Genomic DNA, 15,303 nt, shown 5'->3' on the forward strand with positions numbered 1-15,303 from the left:
TTAAATTTTTTAATTTTTTTTTACAGTGTGTTGCCTTGTGTGGCTCCCGTGGGCATCCACTGTGTATTCTGGCTGGGCACATGCAGGCTTGTCCTGTGTTTGGTTTAGATGTTTGGGTTCCTGACACACACACCCCTCCTGCTTCCCGTTTCCATGGGCTCGCAAAGGGTGTGACCAAGTGACAGTGACTTACACAGTGACATTGGGCTCCCATGAGGTGTGTGGGCAGTCTGTAGTCATAACTGTGTGGACATCCCTAGTGGGGTTTGTTTTTGTATTGAACACTGCATGGTGTATTGATATGTGCTTGTGCATCCATGTCTTCCTCCTTATTTGCAGGTACCTTCTTCATGTCTTCACAAAGCCATCTCCTTTGCAGATGCAGTTCATGTTGTATGCCGTACACTGACACATTTGCCAGACAGCAACACTCTGGAGTTGGAAGGGGTCGATGTACTGGCTTATTGAGGTTGTATGACTTACATTACTTTGAGTTTGTACTGTCATATTTTGGCAATGTTTCATGCTGTGTTTCTGTATTGTGTTGCTGGTAAGTATTTGGTCATGTGTGCTGTTTGTTATTGATTACTGGGAGCATATTGTCTGTGGCCTGTTTCCATTTGGGACAGTGCACTTTGTGACACTTGTGTCATGTGTTGTGCATTCCTTTGTTTGCTTTCACATTGCAGGACATGCCATGGTGTATTGGGTGGCGGAGATTTGGAGGGGTTGGGTGACATGGCGCTATTTTCATGTTGTATTTTGCAAGGGGGTAGTTACCCCGTGCAGCATAAATGTGTGTCTTTTTGTGACACAGCATTGGTTGTCTTTCGGTAGGTAGGGATGCACACAATGTAACACTTCCAGGTGACCAATCTCAGGCTGGTATGGTTGTGACAGTTGACTGTCCCTTATGTCATCATCATTGATTGTCAGCTGGTATGTGCCAGGGCTTTGTGCACTCCACAGGGGTGCATTTAGCAGCTGCCCACCAGAACGTTCAAGGGAGCAAAAGCGTGACTTGAGCACTCCGAATGTGCACTCCACTATGCCCCGGGTTGCAATATGAGCTGTGTTGTATCTTACCTCGGCTGGTGTGGTGGGGTTCCGAATTGGCGTCATCATGTGGGTGCTCAGAGGGTAGGCACTGTCGCCTGGGGAGGTGATGATGGGTATCATTAGTGGGGTTGTGACATTACTCAGTATCTGACATGCATGCATGTGCAGGGGCATTTATACTCACCAAGCAGCCATGTATCGCCATGCCGGCCAGCTTCTAGGTCCCGGTTTAGGGTTGACATTCTGTAAATGAAACTGTCATGGGTGGACCCTGGATAGTTGGCATATACTGAGGTGATGATTCCCTTGGCATCACATACTACCTACACGTTGATGGAATGGCAGTTCTTGCGGTTTCTGTAGATGTGCTCAGTTGCCCTGGGAGGACGTAGAGCCACATGGGTGCAGTCAATGGCACCTAGCACTTTGGGGAAGTGTGCCACCCCGTAAAAATCCTGGATGGCAGCCTGCCTTTCTGCAGGTGTTCTGGGCAGGTATATGTGCCTGCGGACTGATGGGCGTGCAGTCATGATGGCCAACACCTGGTGCAGGCAGCATCACTGCGTGGCCTGTGACACCCCCCCCCACTATGGCACTTGTCCGCTGAAATGAACCAGTGGCCAAGAAGTGCAGTACATAGAGCACCTTTTCCAAGGGGCTCAGTGCTTGGGAGCACAGAGTGGGTGATGTGGGGTCATCCTCCCACTCACTCACCAGGTCGAGTATTATGTGAGGTGGAAACCTGTACCTCCCATACACCTGGTCATCAGGCATCCCAAAAAGGCTGGTTCTGGGTGTAAAAATTCTGAACCTGACTATCCTCCTCCTCCTCCTGCGGTATCCCACGACCACTGCTGCAAGGAACGGTATATTCATCTTAGCATCTGAGCTTGTTTGTTGTTTGCGCGCACTTTTATGCTGCGCGGGTCCACGTACGCCTGCTTCCTGCTTGCGTACGTGTTTCCGGATTAGCGCATCTTTTTTGGCACACGTGTTAGACCCGTTCGATTCCATGAATATGTGTTGTAGGCGCGCCTGTGGGCGTTCCGTGTATTTGCCTCCTGTACTTCCCCCGTGACGCTCACATTTTCATGCGTTGTTCCCCATTCCGCGTGTTACACTCCGTGTTACGCCTACTTTTGTTGTGTGCGCTGCGCTACATGTGCTTTCGCTGTGCGCGTAGTGCCTGCTGTTTGAAGACGTGTGCGCCGGCGTGCGCCTCGCAGAATTTTAGCACACATCCATGGATTTACACGCGCACGGACTTCCATGAATCGCTGTGCGCGTGTTTCGCTGCGATTTTCGCACTTGCGCTGCGATTCGCACGCTTTCGCAGGCTTGCGCGGAAATTTTCAGCACACATTAATTCCATGAATCGGCCTGAAAATGTTTAAGGCCTTTCTGTAAGGCTGGAGGCATGTTTAAAAGTCCTGCAAATCAGTGAAAATGGCAGCAAAATGAGAGCCATTTTTACCGATCCATGGGATTTTCTTCGATTTTGTCTGGTGGCGATGGGCAGCAGGATGGAATTAACTTTTCACGTGCTAATTCCATCTCTGCTAGACACATATGTCTGTAATAATGCCAGTATGTATTTTCATGATGGCAGCAATGCAATGGATTCCTATGTAATATGCCTGCATTTACCAATTGGCAAAGCAGTCAAACTCCATAGGAATTCATTGTAAATGACTCCTGCAATCATTATTTTCAGCGGCATTTACACTTTTCCACACAGCCAAAAAGTGGAGAGTGAAGGCAACTGCGTCTATGTTTTACACTTTACAGATCCTTTTCCACTCATGTGCAAACGGAAGTGGTCCCCGCGCAGAAATCAGGTTGCAAAAGAGAACGGATTTGTCATACCACAAAGGCTTACTGGAAGGGAGTTTGAAGTGTTGGTGCTCCAGTGTGGGAAGTATTGTTTGGAAAATATACCCCCTTTAAACAATGAAATACCTAAGAGCCAAACGGCCCTGCATTCTCCACTAAGAGCAAGGGTACCCACTGTATATTACAAAGAATAGGGGTGATGTGGTCAGGTATTAGGCCCAAACCATCACATGAGCAGTGGAATGGGGTGCTCTTTCCGTTAGGCCCATGAACTAAATGACAATCCATTGATAATGGGGTTTCTGCCTCATAGTTTGGGCATGTCCAGAACTAAGCTTGCAGTCTGACGTTTGCTGGCCTTACAGTTGTCCTTGTTTCACTGGCAGAGATTTGATAACTAAATCAATGCGCACTGATGGAGGCATGGGCCTCAGCATTTATGTGGGGTCATTTGCTTTAAGGAAGCCCCTCAAAATCAATGTTCCTTGGCACAAAGGCAACTCCTGGGGTTAAGACATTGTCTGAAAATTACCCAGACCTTAAAGAACTGGGTGTCATCGGTGTAATCGTGAATGGAGATCTATCAGCAGACACCAAAGTGACCCTGTAAAGGTAGTATCGGCCAATGGGGCGGCCCAGAAAGGGCATCCAGAGGATATAGTCAACTGAATCAAATATACCATTTCTGATAAGTGAAAAAGCCTTGTGGGGGTTCAACACCCGATCCCTATTGCTAGCTAATATGGAGAATGTAGCCACGCTGTTGACCATGTTGAAGAAGCATGGGGAGCAAAATGCACAAGAAAGGGTCCTCGCCATTTTCAACGTTGCCTGTGGTGTCACCCCCCAGCTGAATGGTGTCCATCATAATAGCCAATTTTACAGTGTGCAATTCTAGAGCTGACCAGGGGTGTTGCAAGGTCTGGAAAAGACCTGGGGCTAGGCTAATGTTGGAACTGTCGGGACTGGGGTCTAGCTAGCCTTTTGGTTGTAGCTCCTGGGAGTCTATCCGGGGCTACAACCGAAAGACCAGGGGCTATAGCCCCCTTAGCCCCCCCTAGCAACGCCTCTGGAGCTGACTATTGGTCGGGTTCATCATAACGTACCCTTAGTAGGTGGGTGGTTGTGTGATAGTATTCTTGTGAAACATGCATTGTTATTTGGGCATAGTAACAGATATTTTCCAGAAACACTGCTGAAACAGTTTAATCTTGGGATTGCCCGGCTAGCCTGTTGTCCCAAACAGTGTCAAAAGGTGACATGGTAGAAAGGCGAATGAAGGAGGGTAGGAGAGAAAGAGGAAAGTAAACGTTTGAGGAGGTGGAGAATGGCCAACGTCTGTGTGCCTACTTGCCCACCGTTGAAAAATATGCTCTTATGGCCTTGTATGCTGACTGGATCACTGGGAAGTGAATGCTCCATGTAGTAAACTCTCGAAGTATGTTAAAAATGAGCAGCAAGAAGCAGGACAGCCATCAGGCACCAAGTGCCTGTGCAAACTCTTTAAAAAATAGGGGCAAGATTACATTAAAACCTGTGAAAACACAAGCAAGCTTCTACCAAGACAGTATCCCAGACGCCTGGAATGGCAGGTTCAATAGCACGGCTCCCTTGGTGACCCTCAATAATAAAAATAATAATTATTATTATTAATAATAATAATTATTATTATTATTGTTGTTATTATTTTATTACTATGTAAGGTTGACCTTTAGGATGTATGTCCTCTATTGAGAATGAAAACCTGGGGCTGCTGCCAGAGTGGTCATTGGACCCTGTTGCAAAACTATAGCCTTCCTCTGGCAATGTAGAGACCGGGATCCTTTTAAGAATTTGCTCTGCTCCTCTTGGAACAATTCGAAGATTCGTTTTTTTTTAAGTCGTATACTGGTTTATCAAAACATTTATACGTATCTATACATATACAATTCACAAAGGTTATACGATGTATAATTCATATACATATCATATAACACATGACCTCATAAATAAATTCATACATCTGATCAAACTTGGGCGTGAAAAACCAAAGTGCTATGTGTCATGAAATCTCAAATTCCTGATGCATAAACCAAAACTCATTTCTGCCATGACAATTTAGTAATAATGACGAACAAAAGTGGCGTTTTTTCCACAAGATTGTAACATGATTTTGTGAAGTCAAATAGACACTCTATTGTTCGCCATTTAGTACTTGTATTCAGAACACTTCAACTGACAGACGGAACCCTATCTGGAGCTCACCTAAAAACCTCTTGCGAATATCGAGGGTACCCTCACAGCTTAAAAACAAATGTTTCCAACTTTCCAAGGTACCCACACTTTTCCAGAAACGGCAATGTCGTTGTTTCTAGGGATTCGCTTCCTGGATGGCAGGCATCCAGTGTACACGCCGGTTTAGCCTGAAGCCTAGAAAAACCTGTCAATAGAATTGACTGGATGAACACTTTAAGTACTGTGGGAGTGAGTCAAAGCATCTCATTGTGAACTTACATTTCTTTAATAGATTGCACTGCACTAACTTGTCACAGTGTTTAGTCCAATCGAACACCCTCACTTTCCGTTTCACCTTCAGGGGTTCAAATGTTAGCTGATCTCTATTATCCCCTATTTTTACTAGCATGGACGTACAATTAACATTAAAGCCAGTTCCATATACAGTGTGGCCTTTGCAGGATGGACCATTATGAGCAACATCATCATTCTCCTAGTTACAACATATGATTGGATAGATTGGATACCCAAATCCAACCTGAGAACAACCGCAAGGACACAACTCAGTGTGGCCAGTACTTTATTCCAGATAATGCTGACTATATGATGACGTTCTTTTTCGTTAGTTGTATCCAAAAATTCAATCCCATATTGCAATGTCGGGAGAATGATTTGCCCATAGTAAGTGCCAATGGAAGTAAGGTATACCTGCAATATTTAGTCTTGATTTTCTTATGTTGAGCCACCAGTGCTGGTCATTTCCCCATTAGTCATACCTTTGAGTCCACAACGTTTATGGTATTATTGATTCTGTAGCTCAGATACACAATGGTACTACTGGTTTGCAGTGGGTTCACATACATTTTCCATTTGGCCCCACTCGTACTCGCCGTTTTTGGGAAAGTCATTACTGCTGTTTTAAAAAAAATATTTCTCCTTAGATTATTGATAGGAGCATAATCCACCATTTTTGTAAGGTTTCTCTGCAGGCCAAAGATAGTTCACTCGAGAATGGTGACGTTTTCTACAAAAGCTATGTCCCTCAAATGGAGGTGGCCAATATTTGGTGGAAAGATATTACGCTTTCCAGCTCTTTACCCAGATCCCACATGTAGAGGTTGAATATGTAGTGGGCCAATCCAACACCCAGTCTCAATCCTACTTTGGTGTTAATTTCATCAGAAAAAGAGCCTCCCATGCTAGTTCTGATGCGGACAGATGTTCATGCGCTTGACCTTTTCCTACAGTCCGTGGTGATTCATGCAGTGAAGTGTGGCATGTAAAACTAGAAAGTCTACATGTAGAGGTTCCCCTTTACTTGCCTAGATATCAGATCTCAATAATTTTAACAAGAGCACGTTCAAGTATGTCCCCGCTGCCATCCTAAACCCTGTTTGGAATATCGAAAGTATGTTGTTCTCAGAAGCCCACTTCACTAGCTCCTCTAGTAATAGGGAGGCAAAGATCTTAATTGAAGAATCCAGTAGGGGTATTGGGCGATATTTCCCAGGTATACTTCGATCGCCCTTGGATCTGCATGAGTTGAGGTCACATTGGACACTGCTATCAGAAGCACCCCGCAATGGTGCGGCTTGATGGCTGGTTGTCTGGCCCTGTGACACGTTCCTTATGTCCACAGGTCTTTTCCTCTAGTCTGTCCCTCTTCTCGCTGCTGCTGCAAGCAGCCTGCAGTTTGCATCGTTCTTTGCTCTCAAATGCCTTGCTAGGCTGAGCTGGACTGTGTGGCTGTGCAGAGTATGGCGACCGGAAATCTGCGTCTGAGCGGTGAGCTATTTACATCCTGCCTAGGGCTTGTTGGGCTCCGTTTGCTGTCTCCTGCAATGGGTAGCAGCGCATTGCAGAAGCGCGGTGTTGCTGCCGTTGCTGTGGCAGAGGGCTCATTCACAAATGGAAGGGATCACAATTAGTTAATTGTTGATATATCTTCCTGAGAGATGGTCCTGAAAAGACAGGGTACCATGTGTGAGGCGAGGCCTATGTTCCATCAGGCATGCTCCGATACAGGGGAGAAAATAAGTACCTGGTCTGTGGAACTTCTGGGATCCAATTGTGAACATCCTGTCAAGATGGAACAGTTTAGCTCTCCCCATTGTCAGCAATGGAAATAATAGTCGCTGATCTATATCAATGTAGAAATCATTATGATTTTAGTTTATGGTTGGATTTGTTGGATAAAGTCACCACATTGGTGCGCCATGTTATGGTGGATAATTCATGTCAAATGGATACACTTTGGAGTGCTGATATGGTTAATGTTCGATGCCAAACTTTCCATCAAGAATCTGACTTTGTTGTTGCCAAGGATAACTGTGGCCAGACTGAGTTAGATGCCATGAATACACTCAAGCCATTATATATCTGAAAATGTGAGACAGCATCTCCCTAGCCCTATGCCATTATCTACCTCTGGTGGCGCCAATGGGCATGTTTAATGCAGGGCTGGCTCCAGTGGATGTGGAACTGGGCCAAGCCTAATCATGCGTTGCTCTTGGAGTTGGTACCAAAATCAACCCCAACCCCTTCAGGAGTATTCGACTGAGAAATCACAGATGCCACATATTGCCGATAAGTCACTGAGAGAGCATGCTCTGGATACAAGAAACATTATCATTATTAATGTTATGTCCCCTGTAAAACCAGAACCCAAAGAGGCCCTCAGGAATAAGGTGATGGCTTGGCTTCGTTAAAGAACTGGTACATGGATTGTTAGAGGTTTCAATTTGAATGTCCTGCATAGGATTAAGTTGAAGGAGTGGTGTACGCAAGCTAATAGGGATTGCATAATTATTGGCTGCACCAACAGTAATCTTCCTTTTTTCTTGGCAAATTGTAATCATTTCTCCAACCAGCCCTCTGATTTGTAGTTGACAGTGGATCGTCGATAAACATTCAGTATTCTGTATTCCTTCCGGTTTTGTTACGTTTACCCAAGATTATGCCTTGTATTGTTATGTGTCCTGTTTGAGTGCACTGAGGCCCATGCGCATGTTGCGCAATATAAGAATTAAATAAATACAATAAAAAAAATAGGGATGAAGTAGCTTTGGTGCCAGGATTCGGGGATTTAATTTACTCTTAGAATGTTTTGAAAGAGTGGATGTAGCCATTGCACTTCTAACCGGGGATTCTGTTTGAGCATTTCATTGGACAGACCATCAGGACCCATGGCACTGGAGTTTTTGTATATGAGTATTTCCCTTTCTACTTACTTTAATCCAAAGGTACTACTACATAATGGAGGATACAATTACATAATAGACACCTTAGTAGAGGGTGACTTAGAAAATGCCATTATAGTGATGTACCCAAAGGTACTCTGCAATTTGTTTAGGTTCGATTGTAGTGCTTTTCCCTTCTTCGTTGTTATTGTAGTTCCAGAAGGTTTTGGAGTTGCTTTTACCGATCCATCTCTCAAGTTCATGGTGACCTTTTGTATATGTACACAATCATCCCTTTCCAACCACTTCCCGGTGCTACAGTTCCTAGTTAGATTAACAGTTGGCAACACAGGGAACCGAGATTGCTTAACAAAAACAGTCGTTTACTAGACAACCAACGATTTTCAGAGTTTTGCTCTGGATATGCAAAATTCATGAAATGCTAGGCTAACCAGGATTTTAGAAATAGTGAATTGTGCACCTCAGTATGCATAGTGATTGTGTGTGTGGGGGGTGGGGGTGGGGGGTGAGGGACAGGGTAAACCATGAATGCATGTAAATAGTCTTTTATATGAATGTAAACTATGAGGGGGTGAAGGAATACCAAAATCTGCATGCAAAGTCTACTTGACCACCATCGGAAAAAAGTATGGTCTCAGGAGTCATTCTGTACATTCCAATTAATCATTGGAGGGGACTTATCTATGTGGTGGGATTTCAAAGTGTGCTGTAATGGGAGAGAAGCAGGAAAGTCATCAGGTCTAAAGTGCAGAAAATGTTATTGAAACAAAGATCATGTTGCATCAGAGCCGATTTACAGAAAAGGCTGCCCCTTAACAATTCAACTCATCTTTCCCTGGAGGCAAAAGAAATTGCTATTGTATGTGATTATATGCAATAACACGTGTGACTGAATATAATACTTTGAACAAAGAAATGCATTTGCTCCTAAATGGACTCCCAGACTAGGCACAGTTCCAGCTGCAATTGAAATGGGATTTTGGAAGGAGATACACTAGGAAACCCTTCATGCACTATACAAAAATGCAGGAAGTATTACATTAAACATTGTGAACATAAAATTGAATTTGCTTTAAAACTGAATCTTGAAAGAACAGATGTGTTATATTGCATTGCATTAAAAAAACACTTACTTTTCTCGGTGGGCTGAGTTTTACATTGATTATGCCAGGAATCGGCTGTTTGGATTTGTGGCAGGTCACAAATGTTCATGATCTACTCAGTCAATGAAGTGATGCTGTATGGCATGTACAAATAATGAATGCATGGTCACTTAATATCAGATCTAGCTAGCCCAGTGCAAATGAGTGCAACTGTGGGCTGTGCAAAATAAAGAAATGTACTACAGTTAGTTAAAACATTTTCAGGTACCCTTTTCCTTTTAATGAATCTGTGATGAGAGCGATGGGGGGCATGCAGACATGTGCATTTGTTGGAAGGAGAAAGCTATCAGAGTTTTAAGTTTCTCTTCCCCACATATACAACCATAACCCAAATGCAACATTTCCTCTTACCAACCAGCAGAAGCTAACCTCATAATTCCAAGGTGCTATAACTTCGATGTATATGTACACTCTTAAGGGTGGGAAGCCTAACTGTTGATTTGTCCTCATGCCAGCAAGTTAACTTGCTGACTGGAAAGGGGATACGTGTTTGGAGGGCTAGAACAGCACACAGAAAACACAGGATATATTAACATGGTATGTTGGTTAGTATGTCCATTATGGTGCTTATGTGAAATATGTGTTCATATTGTATTTCATTTGTAATGACCACCACTAAGACGCTGGCAACATCTCACCCTCTAAAAATATAGGTATTTTACCAACTTTTGTTATCTCACAGCCGCTCACTTGTTTCATTGTTTTTCTGCACTTTCCACCACATACTATATTAAGACATACATGTTTTATTATGATATATTCATTTCGTTTGCTGAATGTATTTTTGCAGTATTTAATCATGTAAGTCCTGAAGAAGTGCTGCACAGCATGACATTTATTTGATTTTGGACTTGTGTAATAAATTGACTTCTGAGATAGTATTTGCTTGGAATAAAGAATTGTACCACAGGAGATGTACTTTCTTAAATTCTCATAACATTCTTGCGTAAAATTCTTGCACATTAGTATTTCACATGCAATTTGCAACTGTTGAATTTAATTCTTTAAAGTTAAACAGCAGTCTGTATTGTGCATGTGATCAGCAACAGTTTAAAAAAAAATAACCAGAGCCTAAAACAGAAATGTAGATCGTTAAAGTTATTAGCAACACTTGTCTTTAGTTAATGCGATTAATTAGAGCTGAAATGTATTTTACACTAAAATCCTCCTCATGGATCTTTTTTTTCTATTGTTTGATATAAGCACATTGCTGTCGTTATTGAACTCCTCTACACCCAACAGAATATTTAGAATGCACTAAGTTACAAATGGTATTGGCTGCATTCAAGACATTCTCCAGAAGCAGACAGGGAAACAACAGCAGACATATATCTGCATACAAGAAGTAGCAATTTCCCAGCAAGACCCACTCCCAATATAATTTAACACAATGTAGAAAAATAATATACATAAGCATTGCACATTGCGCACTCTCATGCTAAAACTGTCCAAGTTGACAATTAAAATGCTATCCTTATAAAGACGATGTAGTTATTTAAATATGTGTGCACATTACTCATTAGCACTGGGGTGGGGGAGGGAGGGATCAGCCACACAGGTTCTGCAGATTGCAGGCTGAAACCTCTAATCTCAGCCCACGTTCCACAGAACCCGCCGGCTGTCTCCCCCACCCCGCGGCACCATCTCTCCAGCCCTCCCTCCTGTTTAGTTTGAATTTTTTTTATTTCACAACCCCTCTCCTACCCCACGTACCTGAGTGTTGAGACAGCGGTTAGTGCCGCCACCTCACAACCTCTTGCTTTTCCTGGCTGCCATGGTAATGGAAGAGGGTCTCTGTATGGACATTGAGATTTCTGTTTTAGTAAAATATCTTTAAGCGAGATTTGTTATCGATATCTTATTGGAGTTATGAGTCTTATCTGACTCAGTCATCGTTTTGATCTGGGCATAATTCCTTCTTGCTCAACGTCTCATGTGTCATGCATTGTGTTTTGTCAAGCTGTTTTCCCTCATAGTTTGCTCTTGTTGATGTGTGTATTGGTTCAGGAAATGTGGCTTAGTGTTCTTTTGTCAAAAGAGTTCACCAAAAAGAACATCAATTACTATTAATTGGTTTGGTTACCTCTTTCTTGGCCAATCCTTGTATCCATATCTGAGGTTAATGTTGAACTGTGCAATGTAAATATTTGTATTCTACACAGCAATGATAGATTTCTTTTTTATTATAAATCGCATGACAGATCAAGTTATATTTGTTGATAGGCCCACCAGCATATAATTATGAGTGGACAGACTATATCTATTGTGCTACATTTTAAGCTGTAAACTATTAGTGAAACAAAAGGTTTGCTCGTAAAGACAGCAGCTCTTTTTTGGGGAAAACAGTGTTTTCCAGGCCCCATTTTGCTTCTTTTAATTCAAAGATTTAATTGGCCAAGCATTTTACCGACAAACCCCGAAATACATGGTCATATATTTTAAAGCTAACTCAAATGTCAAAACATCCGAAGACTGATCCATCATTCAGTGCAGTCTTAGAAGGAGGCGCCTAGTGCTGATCATCAACCCCTGACCTTACAGAGCATTAGGTCTCATGAATCATGTGTTTGTTCCATCAGGCTTGAGCCATTAAGAAAAGATTGCCAATTTGCCCTTTTGTTAAGTTAAATGACAAAAGTTCAAAAACGTAGATAGTTTCTTGATATTGATTTACCCCATACACAAAAGAAATGCAGGGCAGATAAAAGGTATAACACAGTTTACACAAGTTAGCTTTAAAATGTGCCTTCATGTGATAAAGGGAAATACATTATTTGTTATAATAGTAGAACCCTTTGTCTGATTTGAAAAAAACTAAATTGAGAAGAAAAACATAAAGCCATGCATATAAACATGATATGTGACAATGTAAGATTTACTAATAATTTACATATTTTAATAACTCTGTTATACATAAAATGACAGAAACATAATTGTTGACACCGTATTCCGAATATTCGTACACATCTGAATATATAATTCTCTTCAATGGCAAATGTCCATGTAGAGAATTATTTGAAGAATTAATATTGCAGTTTGATTTATATTCCTCATTCTTGAAGGGAGGATAGTTTGTAGCTAACCCATCCTCTTATAGCACATCAAAATTCACTGGACCAATGGAAGCCAGGAAAAGGCCCTGATGGTTGTCAGAAAATTATGGGAACCTATCAAAGGCTCTATACACTCCGCAATACCACATCAAAGGATGCTGCATAGTCTGAGTGTGCTTGACATTTGAGCTAAAATACATAGAAGAAGCGGGAGTGTTGGAGAAACAAATACATCAAGAGAGCCCATCCAACAGGAGGGTTGAAGATTTGGTTTACAACTGATGGAGATTTCACCTTAAAATTGCCTTTTTTCCACATTGGACTGAATGCAGAGGCCTTTCCCAAGGCAGAACCAGATCACCTGAGAAGGATTCTGGAAGCAGGGGGTTACACTGAATGGGTGGGCTCGCCTGGCAGAGCTGCCTGAAGCCAGTCGGTGCCCCTAACTGTTCTGGGCCTTTTAAAGAAAGATGAAAAGTATGTACTTTGTCCCCAGATGGCTTAGATACATTTTGAAAGAATTCATTAAATCCCAGTAAGCCAGGAGGAAAGCTCAGGGGCAAGGCATTGGTCTTGAAAGCAAGACAATGCAGAGCATCACAGATTTGAGACAAAGTTCTGCGCTTAGAGGATGGTCCTCGGAATGAAGTACAATATGAAGAAAAAGCTATTTAAAGTATTTTGGCAAACCATGTATGTAAGCTACATCACTGAAAGAGGGAAAATAATGTACGGTGTATGTACTTTGTGATTTATAATTACAATTTTAACCATATGTGGGATCACCATAATAGGGCTTTGCTACTGGAAATGTGGGATCTCTGGTGGCATTAAGCATTTCAAATTGAATTGTGGAATGACAAGTCCTTTGATTGTTACATTCCAAATTCAATGAAGTAATTGAAATCTATTCCTTAATGAATACCTTGTATAGGGGTGTTGTGAGGGTGAACCCGATTCTTAAAGAATTGTGAGAGAGTGTGATCCTGCTGTCAATTTTGTCCAGCATTCCAAATTAAAGAGAACCTTTAGGAAGCCCAAACCCTTTTAATTATTTGTAACCAATCCAACAGTACAAAAGATGTCACATAGTATTGATGACCAAACTAGGAATCAAAATGTTGTCACAGACAGTGTCCAATATTCTAGATTTGAATCAGTCCAAGAATTTGAGAAATGCTTTCTAAAGCAATATATTTCTCTGATGGCAATACTTTTCAGTGGTGTCAGAGAAAACAAAGTAAATTGTTTTATTTCCAACTGCTTCACCTATTGAATTCAAGAGGAGGTGGGATTTGGATAGACAGTTGTAATTCCATATTGTAGATTGTTTTACTCAACTTTTCTGAAAATTAATGCCAATTTCTATCTACAAAGCATAGTATAATTATTTGAATCCATTGTCTATAAGAATTATACATATTTGTTTTTCTATGTTTGAATGTTTGTGTGAATTTGAATGAAAACATGAATTAGACAAGAGCAGGCAGGATGGTATTTCCTTTCTTTGGGCAAGCTGTCTGTGTTCATTACAATTTTTGTGGGTGACTTCCACAACATTATAAGTTATGAGACAACCTTTAATTCATTAAGTTATTATTTTAAATAAAACAGAATATTTAGATTAAAACATCATGTTTCTTGTGCCAGAGAGTAGGGTGAGATTATTGCACTGGGAATGTATTAAATAAGTACCATTACTCCATAAAATAAATCACTAGAAAAGGACATATATTCCATAGAAATATCTCATTGATTGAATGCTTAAGAACAAACAACAGTTTTGTTACTGTCTTTGAAGTCTAATATACAGTGTTTTAATGAACTTTGTGAGCTTACTCTTTATTATTAGACTTGCAGCCATCCATCAGCGATATTTTGGAGAAAACCTATTTTGGAACTACAACTATTGACTTCCCATGATACGTTGGAAGATTTGTTTGCCCTCCAACAAGGTTGCGCCAAGAAACACTTGTGTACAGGCACGTTATAAATCACTTATCATATCACATCACATCTCCATCATGGCAATACATGAGTACCATGACTATGTCTTAACACAGATGTTGACAGCACATCAATTTACATGAGCGAGAGGCCTGTCAGATGTTGGATTTTAAATACAGCATTGGCGGGAGCCAGTATAATCTAGAGCTCTATGTCTGTACTAGGTCGGAGTGAGATTTTATATCAGTTGTTGGAAAAGTGTTTGTGCTGCAGCTAATCTGCACCCCTGGATTTCTTTGCCACTTCCTCCTTCAAATGTTTGTGCTAATAATGTCCTGTTATTGAAAAGTGTATATATAGTAATTGGATCTGTTACACTAAGGACATCTCTTCTATGTTTTTGATTACTCCTGCGATTAATTCTCTTATGGTGATGATATATTTGAATAGTCGATGGAATCATTCATCCCTCTGGTTGATTTTTTCATGATCCCTTCTTGTAACCTTTCAACAACTTTACAGCAGTCTCAAAATGAGTATCTTCAATTGATTTATTTTATTTTATTTGTGAGTTTTAGAAATGTCTAGCTTGCTGGGCTGCCACTTCAAAGTATGTAGGAAAAACAAATCAGGACGTTGGTTACAATACAAAGGTGTAGCATATATGCAAGGAATCTGAAGCCTGGGACGAGGTTACACCCCCAAGTAGTCTGCTGAGTTGCTGTCGGTATCAGCGATCAGAACTGACAGTTGGGTTACATTCTGTGGTTGAGGCTTTTGCTATGGTAGCATTGTTTACAGATAATGTGGTGTTTGCAGATTATTCAAATTACA

This window comes from Ambystoma mexicanum, chromosome 3p, assembly GCF_040938575.1.
Source record: "Ambystoma mexicanum isolate Mex_15411 chromosome 3p, UKY_AmexF1_1, whole genome shotgun sequence".
Lineage (NCBI taxonomy): Eukaryota > Metazoa > Chordata > Amphibia > Caudata > Ambystomatidae > Ambystoma > Ambystoma mexicanum.